Source organism: Nematolebias whitei, chromosome 21 (genome assembly GCF_014905685.2).
Source record: "Nematolebias whitei isolate Nwh7 chromosome 21, NemWhi1, whole genome shotgun sequence".
Taxonomy (NCBI): domain Eukaryota; kingdom Metazoa; phylum Chordata; class Actinopteri; order Cyprinodontiformes; family Rivulidae; genus Nematolebias; species Nematolebias whitei.
Window position 1 is genome coordinate 16,268,948 of NC_056518.1, and position 9,041 is coordinate 16,277,988.

Consider the following 9,041-nt stretch of genomic DNA (forward strand, 5'->3'; position numbering starts at 1 on the left):
ATATACCTTATATTCAAGGATTCAAGGTTCTTTATGGTCATTCACATCACATGTGGTACATGAGGCGGAACTAAATTAACTAAATTATATATATTATATTATAATTATGATATATATTTATATATAAATATATAATATATACACATAATATATTATATTATAATTATAATATATATAACAGTAGTCCCTTGCTAGTTCGCAGTTCATTTTTCGTGGATTCGCTATATTGCAGTTTTTCAAAGTAAGATTGGACATGACACAATTGACTGATTGATGGATGAGCCATGGATTGTTTATTTATAATAAATTATTTTTTATGATTTTGCACCTGTGTGCAGCCCACAAGTGCAGGGGGAAGCTCCCTCCTGCAGCCTGTCATGATCTCTGCTCTCTGCCACGCACACATTTCTCCTGCTGCATCTGCTTTTTGAAGGTTAACCTTAGATGTCCTGCTGCACTTCTCTTTTCTACAATTTAAATTTAAATACTGTAACATTTTAAATAAGCAATCCGTGGATTATTTATTTAAAATGTTACAGTATTTAAATTTAAATAGTTTATTTAAGGAGGGAGAATGGGAGTAACAGGTGATGAGTGAGTGTGATTACAGCCTGGCACATGTCAAGACAAAGTTTACTGAACTTGAACTGAACTTGAACTTGGACTACTATCCCTACTTTGCGTTTTTTCACTTATCGCGGGGGGCAGGGTATGGAACACCCACAATAAACGAGGGACTATTGTATATATAATAAATGCTTGTATGTATGTATCTACAAATATTGTGGTTGATTTGCATTTCATGCAACTATAAATGAGCAAGCACATTCCAGATGATGGTACAAGAATGTTAAATGTGCAATTTGAATAAAAGGTGACTTAAAAGTTAACTTATGTTAAATATATGTTAGGTACATAAAACACATGTAAATGTCTGCATACTAATGATGAGTACACAGCATTTCCGAGGATAGAAATTCAATTTTTTCCTCAGTGAGTTTGCTATCTTGAAAACTCAGCAGAAATCTGCAAGAGCACACGTTGGATCTGTGTTTATTGAAATTTTGGACTTACGAGACTTGATCCAGTGTGAGGTACCAGATCTGTAACCTGGGTGAGTTGATAAACGACCAACTCTTTTTGTGCATTATGATCACTGTTTGTTTGTTATTTTAGGGGTTGTTTTGCTCTTAATTTTGAACTTGTCTGCTTATGTGAAAAATGTATTTTCCTCAAGGGATCAATTATATTTTCTATTCTATTTATGTGGAATAATTGTCAGCATTTTTGCTTTTTCTCTGATTCTGTCAACTCACAATCAAATTAACATACAAAGTTACTGTTCATTTTTGACATTGTATTCTAAAACACACTCATACACGCATGCATGCACACACACATGCACACATTAGGCTACTGAGTTATAATTTGAATAACATTTTAAAACCTTTAATCTCTTGTATTTCACCAAAACATTTACAAAGGATTTGAGAATAATATTGCAAATATTGGTCAGATTGTGTATATACTAGTCATTCATTCTTCCAACAAGAAGCGAAATAAGTAAAAAAAAAGAAAAACAAATCTTATAAAAAGCCGTTTTTCAAACTCAAGATAGTTTGGCGTACATTTGCAAATTGGGTGGCAACTGCCAGATGTTTTCTTCCGGTGGTAGCTGCCACTCTGTGCCACTCCCTAGAGCCGCCCCTGCTTCAAACTCTGTAAATGTGACTTAGTTTTGGACACAATTGAGAAAATTTACAGGCTTTAAAATGTGGGTGTCCTTGCATGTTTTTATCTTTAAATTGGGAAAAATAAAAAAGTCTAAGGATACATAAATGCAAACTAATGATTTGTTGACCACTGCAGTGTATAAAATATACATTAAAACAGTTTAAAACTTGCCTTTCTCATATAACTGCTGCAGGGCTTCACTGTTTGCATGCATAAAAAGACATAAATGTACTATATTTTAAAGTTAATATACAGGATTAACTCTTATTACTTGCTTAAACGGTGGTTGGATTGTTGGTTTGACCCAGAACATGAAGTTAGGTTTGCGTCTCAGGAATTGGGTACACAATTTTAATTTGAAAGATTTAGAGCTAAAAAAAAAAAAAAAGTGCATGTGACAAAATAAGACCAAGCCAAAATCTGAAGGATTAGACTGATAATTACCAACTGGGTGTCAAAAGCAGACAACACAAATGACCTCAAAATGTTTACGTAAATCTTTTATTTAAAAAAAACAACAACATCAGTGCAAACAGAAAATAATGCATAAAGTCAAATGTTTACCAACCTCTTCCTTATCAAACTATTTTATCAAACACTGCACATCAAGATGCATAAATTAAAGACCAAAGGAGATGTCTGATCATCTATAAGTCTATTCCTTTTCTAAGACTAAGTTAGAAGTCTCTAAACTCTTTTTTAAAATGATCATTTTTTACATTTGAACCAACAAACTTTTATTATAGAAAGAGGAACCTCAGACTTGCATACTTGCAAGTAAACAACCCTGACTCAGTGTGCACCTCTCTGGTTGAAGGGAGGAGTCCTTCCTGCTTTATGACGACCCGTTCAGCTGCAACAACAAAAGCATGCAACACTAACAGAGCCCACGCACACGCTGTGATGTCTTCGTGTTACGTGTTCGAGCGATTTTAATGAAGAAGTCCCCTCAGCCTGAATGAATTGATTGACTGCATGTTCCACACATGAATACATTCGACTGATCTAGGACTCATTATTTAACAAAAACCTTAACATGAATGAGTGAGGAAAGAAAACGAACAATTTTTTTTTTAATTAAACTTTAATACCAAAGAGGTAACTGTTTAACCATTTAATAAACATATCTCACTACATTTGGTTTGTCTAAACTGAGCTTGTTTTCATCTTTAAACAGTTCTGCATTTAGACTTTGTGTTATGTCATTCATCTGTTCATTCAGTCACAGTCCAGTCCAGAAGGCAACAGGTCTGACACTCCAGCTCCTCCTGAAAGCGAGAGAGGACCCAGTTCTGGGTCTGCTCAGAGGTCTCCTCCTGATGGGAAGAGCCTGTAAAACCTTTGAAGGGAGGCGAGGCATCCTAGTCCTGAACCACCTCAGCTGAACATTTTGATGAGGAGGAGCAGTGGCTCCAGTTTCCCTGGTGGGCGGAGCTCTTCAACCAGTCTGTAAGGCTGAGCCCGGCCACCTTCCAAAGGAAGCTCCTTTCAGCCCCGGATCTCGTTCTTTCAGTCACAATTCACATCTCGTGACAAAAAGTCAAGAGCTTTGCCTTTCTGCTCAGCTTCTTCTTCACCGTGACAAAATCATTTCAGCATTTTACTAAAAGCAACTCTTCACGAAATAATAAAAAAAAACTATCCAAAGAAAACGTTTTTTCAATTCAATTCAATTCAGTTCATTTATATAGCGCCAAATCACAACAAAGTTGTCTCAGGGCACTTTACAGAAACATTCACACATAAAAGCCAATTAGTAAAGTTCTTTATCTAAGGAATCAGCAGACAAGTTGAATCTTCACTTTGTTGCAGTCTCCCATCCTGAGCAAGCACAGTGGCAACAGTGGAAAGGAAAAACTCCCTGTTTAACAGGAAGAAACCTCCAGCAGAACCAGGCTCAGGACAAGCAGTCATCTGCTTTGACCGGCTGGTTTGAGAGGAAAACATTGATGGAAGAGATCGTTTAAATTTGGTTACAGCATTTTCTGATAAGCACCCGCTGTGATGAAATTTACTCTCAGTGGCTGTGTAGTCATTTAATGTAAACTCAAAGGTTATTAAAAAATGGTCGGACAGAATAGGATTTTTAGGAACTATTACCAAGTCCTTAATCTCTACACCATAGGTCAGAAGTAAATCAAGAGTGTGATGATGAGAATGAGTAGATGTGCGGACGTTTTGGGTAAAACCAAATGAGTCTATTAAATTATTAAAAGCTATGTTTAAAATATTACATGTGAGGTCACACGATGCACAGATAGCATCTAAAGTGTGGTTGTTTTTTTTAGGCTGCATACAAATATCTATATTAATTGATTTTTCAGGGTTTTTATTTTGTTATGTGTATGTTTTATACAGTACAATAAATTTAAAAAGTGGGTTTTTTTTTTTTTCCAAAAAGCTCCAACACTCAAAGCATTTTTTAGAAAAGCTTTCAGGTTGAAGAATGATAAGTTAAACAGTTCAAAGGTCATAACCCAAATTAAAATTTCATTTACTTGTCATAACATCTAAAATAACACATATTTAGTTACTGTATTCCTTTAAGCTCTTGCTAAAGAAAATTTTAACACCAGATATTTAAAGGTAATTTTGGTTTATAGTTAAAGTGACTGCCTCCATATGTCTAAATATTTGTTTAAAATGTTTAATTGTAAAATACATACAGCATTTTTGTGTAATTTTAAATACATGTAGTAAAAACACAACAAGAAAAAGCATCTTGCATCATTTTGTTCCAGCGTTTCACCTGATTTATTTCCAGCGAATGGAAAGTCTGCCTGAAACAGAGTCCCCATGTATTATTCAGGGATAGTTCCATCATTGTCTGAACTGCTGCTGTACCCCCCCCCCCCCCCCGCTTTTTTTCTTCCTGGAAACAACAAGCTCTATGTTCACTGCTTAACGAGGCCTCATGTATTTGTTGACACACCTTCTCGATCTTTTCAGAAACAACGCCCGAAATAGGAACACCGGTTGATCTTATTCATCATCTGATGTGAAAAAACTGTGCTCTTCCATCTCCACAGGTTAAGAAATAAAAAGACAAACGGGGAATAGAGTTAATCTTTCATCCCTGAAGGCCGTGGGTACGACACACACAGGAGCAGAGTCAAAGTCCAAACAGACCATCAATCGGTCACATGAGCCCGACATGGAATGATCGGAGGAGGCACGTTCTGAACATCTGATGGATTAGAGAAGTTTGACATGAGGAACAGGAAGCTGCAGGAATTACCAAAAGAAAATCCTTTGTTTCAGAAAAAGTACCTTTAAGAGCAAACCAGTTGTTGTTTTTGAATCATGAAAGAATTCAAGGTGACCGTGTTAAAATGAGACTTCACAACAAGTGAACAGCTGTATTCATCATATTCTCTCTTTTGCTTTCAATGAAGATGGTCGCTCTCACCCTCTCTCCCTCCCTCCTGCTCTTTGCTCTCTTGTCCTGTCAACCTCCTCAGAGCCTCTCTTTACACACCCTCCAAATCAAAAATGATCATGGATTAGGTCAGCTGCTCTCTCAGTGCAATTGATACAATTTTTCCACCAGACGACAGGGTGCTGGAGAGCCCTCATGTCCTAAACGGACACATGCAGCTGTGTATGCCATGGATTCCTGGGGGCAGTGGAAGATGATGTATCTGTGCTGTCCGTGGAGGACGTAGACGATGTGTACATTATTGGATTTATGATAACAGGGTTTCTGCTTTTTGGAATACCAACAAATTAGGAAGACGTCGGCAGCAGTTTCAGCCATGGTAAAGCTGCCAGCCTTATGTGAAGGATTATTTCATGCCTTGGGCTCTCAGACTCATATTTTTAACAAGGTCATCCGCAAGCTGGACACGATTTCTGAGAACTATGGGCCACTTGCAGCTCCTGGAACGCGCCGGTATGAAGGATTCCACCTTGGAGAATGCTAACGAGCACGGACCAGGCAGAATGTCCACAAATCCAGCTGTTTGGATTCGCCATTGAGTGTGCCAGCAGAACTGAAGGCAGACAGAAATCAGAATCTGCCTGCCCAAAACAGTTGTTTATCTGAATTTGGCCTCCCCGCTATCCTTGGACAGGCCAACTTATCTCAAACTGCTCCTGGAGGACATTTAAACTAGAAGATCTGCCTGACCAAACCCTCTCCTGAGGACATCTGTGGCTTGATCAGAATTGTGACGCTGATAGACCCTGTACCATCTTATCAGAACTTTGGAACTTTCTGGACTGTCTATGGACAACTCACCGCCTTTGTTGACCTCTATGCATAAATGTATTATGTATTATGATGTCATTGTATGTTGCTGTTTTATGTTGCGAGGTCTTTTTTTTCATCTTTTACACTGTGTCCATGCCAGGACCTGGAGTGAGACATGATTTTTTTTTTTTTTTTACCTCCTCCATCCTCATGTTCTTTTTTTCTCATCTTCCTGTATATTGTATGTAACAGGTCTCTCTTGTAAATGAGTATTAGAGGCTCAATGCGAACTAACCTGTACAGATAAAGGTCTAATAATAATAATAATAATAATAATAATACAGATGTGATCTGGAACTGTTGTCCTACAAAAAAGCATTGTGTTCTACTAAAGCTCTATCTCATACTATTTTCAACATCATGTAATATTACATTCAGATAAACACATTCTTGTGTAGCTAGTTTAACTGTTGGCAAAACAGGTGATTAATTCAATGTTTTTACATTCACAATGCTGACAAACCCTTTGAAAAGGCATCTGTGCTTAGAAGAAATATTTCAATGATCAGGATTTGAATATAGTCTTTAAAATCAAGACTGAATTTCAGCACAAATCATCAAAATTGGTCTAACTTTTCAAATGTTACTTAATTTATGTAAATAAAACAAAATGTTCAAGGTTGATCCATGTAGCCGTGGCTGAGGTCAGCGAGGTAGTTAAAAAGCTACGTGGTGGCAGGGCTCCGGGGGTGGATGAGATTCACTCTGATTTCCTAAAGGCTCTGGATGTTGTGGGGCTGTCTTGGTTGACACGTCTTTGCAACATCGTGTGGACATCAGGGGCAGTGCCACTGGATTGGCAGACTGTGGTTCCCCTCTTCAAAAAGGGGGACTGGAGGGTGTGCTCCAATTACAGGGGTGTCACTCTCCTTAGCCTTCCTAGTAAGGTCTATTCAGGGGTGCTGGAGAAGCGAGTCCAATCGTTGGTCGAACCTCAGATCCAAGAGGAGCAATGCAGGTTCCGTGGCCAAGGAACACTGGATCAGCTACAACAAAAAAGTTTAAATCGTGTCATCTTGGGCCAGTTTTTTTAAGTGAGAAATGTTTCGTCCCCCATTCGGAGGGCTTGGTCAGTCTGAGGCCTGCCAACCAGACTTGTCCCATACATAGCCTTCATTGCTGTGTTTCAAGCCAACCTCCTGTGGAATCTCAGAAGTAGGTTTTTAACACGTGCAGAACGCAGGGACAGATCTGGTTGGCATGCCTCAGACTGACGAAGTCCTCCGGATGGGGGACGAAACGTTTCTCACTTAAAGAAACTGGTCCAGATGACATGATTTAACCCTTTTTGCTGTTATTTACTTCATTTTGTATATTGCTTTGTGTGCTGCCTGTTTTTCTGTCTGTACAGTAAATTGGTTGGCCTTGTCACTGTTTTAAGTGCTCTATAAATAAAATGGTATAGTATGGTTATCTACCTGGATTATTGAGTTTACAAACCTTTTACTGGATCAGCTCTTTGCCCTCACTATGGTCCTTGAGGGGTCATGGGAGTTTGCCCATCCAGTCTATGTTTTTTTTTTTTTTTTTTTGTAGACTTGGAGAGGACTTTCAATCGTGTTCCTCTAGGTACACTGTGGGGGGTGCTCCATGAGTATGGGATTGGGGGCCTGTTGTTACAGGCTGTTCGGTCCCTTTACAAGCGGTGCAAAAGTTGGGTTTGCATTGCCAGTAGTAAGCCGGACCCTTCAGGGTGGGAGCTGGACTCTGCCAGGGCTGCTCATTGTCACCGATTCTGTTCATAACTTTTATGGACACACATCAAGGTTCATGCTCCATCATCCAGGTAAAAAAAAAAATCCAACAATATTCAGTCAGGTTATCTGGACAGTTTTTTTGTTGTTGTTGAGAGACGTTTCGCCCTCCATCCAAAGGGCTTCATCAGTCTGAGACGTCACAAATTGTTTTTCCCACTAAGCAGTACACAGTGGATCAACCAGTTTGATGGTGATAAGATGGTTTCTGGGGTTCTGTCCTCTCCCCCGTTGACTCTTCTCAAGCTGTCACAGCCAAAGTGGTTCAAGACGTCTCTCAACAACAACAAAAAAAAAACTTTCCAGATGACCTGATCGAACATTGGGTTTTATGGACAGAATTTCTCGGTGCAGCCAGGGGGCAGAGGGATTCCCGTTCGGTGGCCTCAGAATTCCATCTCTGCTCTTTGCAGATGATGTGGTCCTGTTGGCATCTTGGTAATCTTCAGCTCTCACTGGAACGGTTCGCAGACGAGTGTGAAGCAGCTGGAATGAGAATCAGCACCCCCAAATCTGAGGCCATGGTCCTCAGTTGGATAAGGATGGATTGTTCTCTTCAGGTCGAGGTTCTGCTTCAAGTGGAGTTCAAGTATCTCGGGGTTTTGTTCACAAGTGAGGGAAGAATGGAGAGTGAGACTGACAGATGGATTGGTGCAGAGTCTGCATCATTAGATTCTTTGCTGGTCTGTTGTGGTGACGAGAGAGCTGAGCTGTAAGGCAAAGCTCTGTTTACCGGTCAGTCTACGTTCGTACTCTCACCTATGGTCATGAACTCTGGGGTAGTGACTGAAAGAATGAGATTGTGGATACAAACAGTTGAAATGAGTTTCCTCCGCAGGGTAGCTGGACTCTCCCTTAGAGATAGGGTGAAAAGTTCAGTTATCCGGGAGACTCAGAGTAGAACCGCTGCTCCTCCACATCGAGAGGAGCCAGTTGAGGTGGTTCAGGCATCTGGTAAGGATGCTCCCATGGCACCTCCCTAGGGAGATCCTGAGGAAGACCCAGACATGCTGGAGAGACCATGACTCTCAGTTGGCCTGGGAACGCCTTGGAGTCCTCCCAGAAGAGCTGGCTGTGGAGAAAGATGTCTGGGCCTCTCTGCTCAAGCTGCTGTCCCAACGATCCGATTTCGGGTCAAGCGGACGATAATGGATGGATGAAAAACAAACTGTTCACTTTGTAAGAAAAACTGAGATTAAAAATGCTGCATGATGAGCTTCTTTAGTCCTTAATGGCTTTAAAAACATTAAAACATATATGCAGGTTTGTCTTTGCTGCTTTAGTTTTCCCATGAAGGAAAA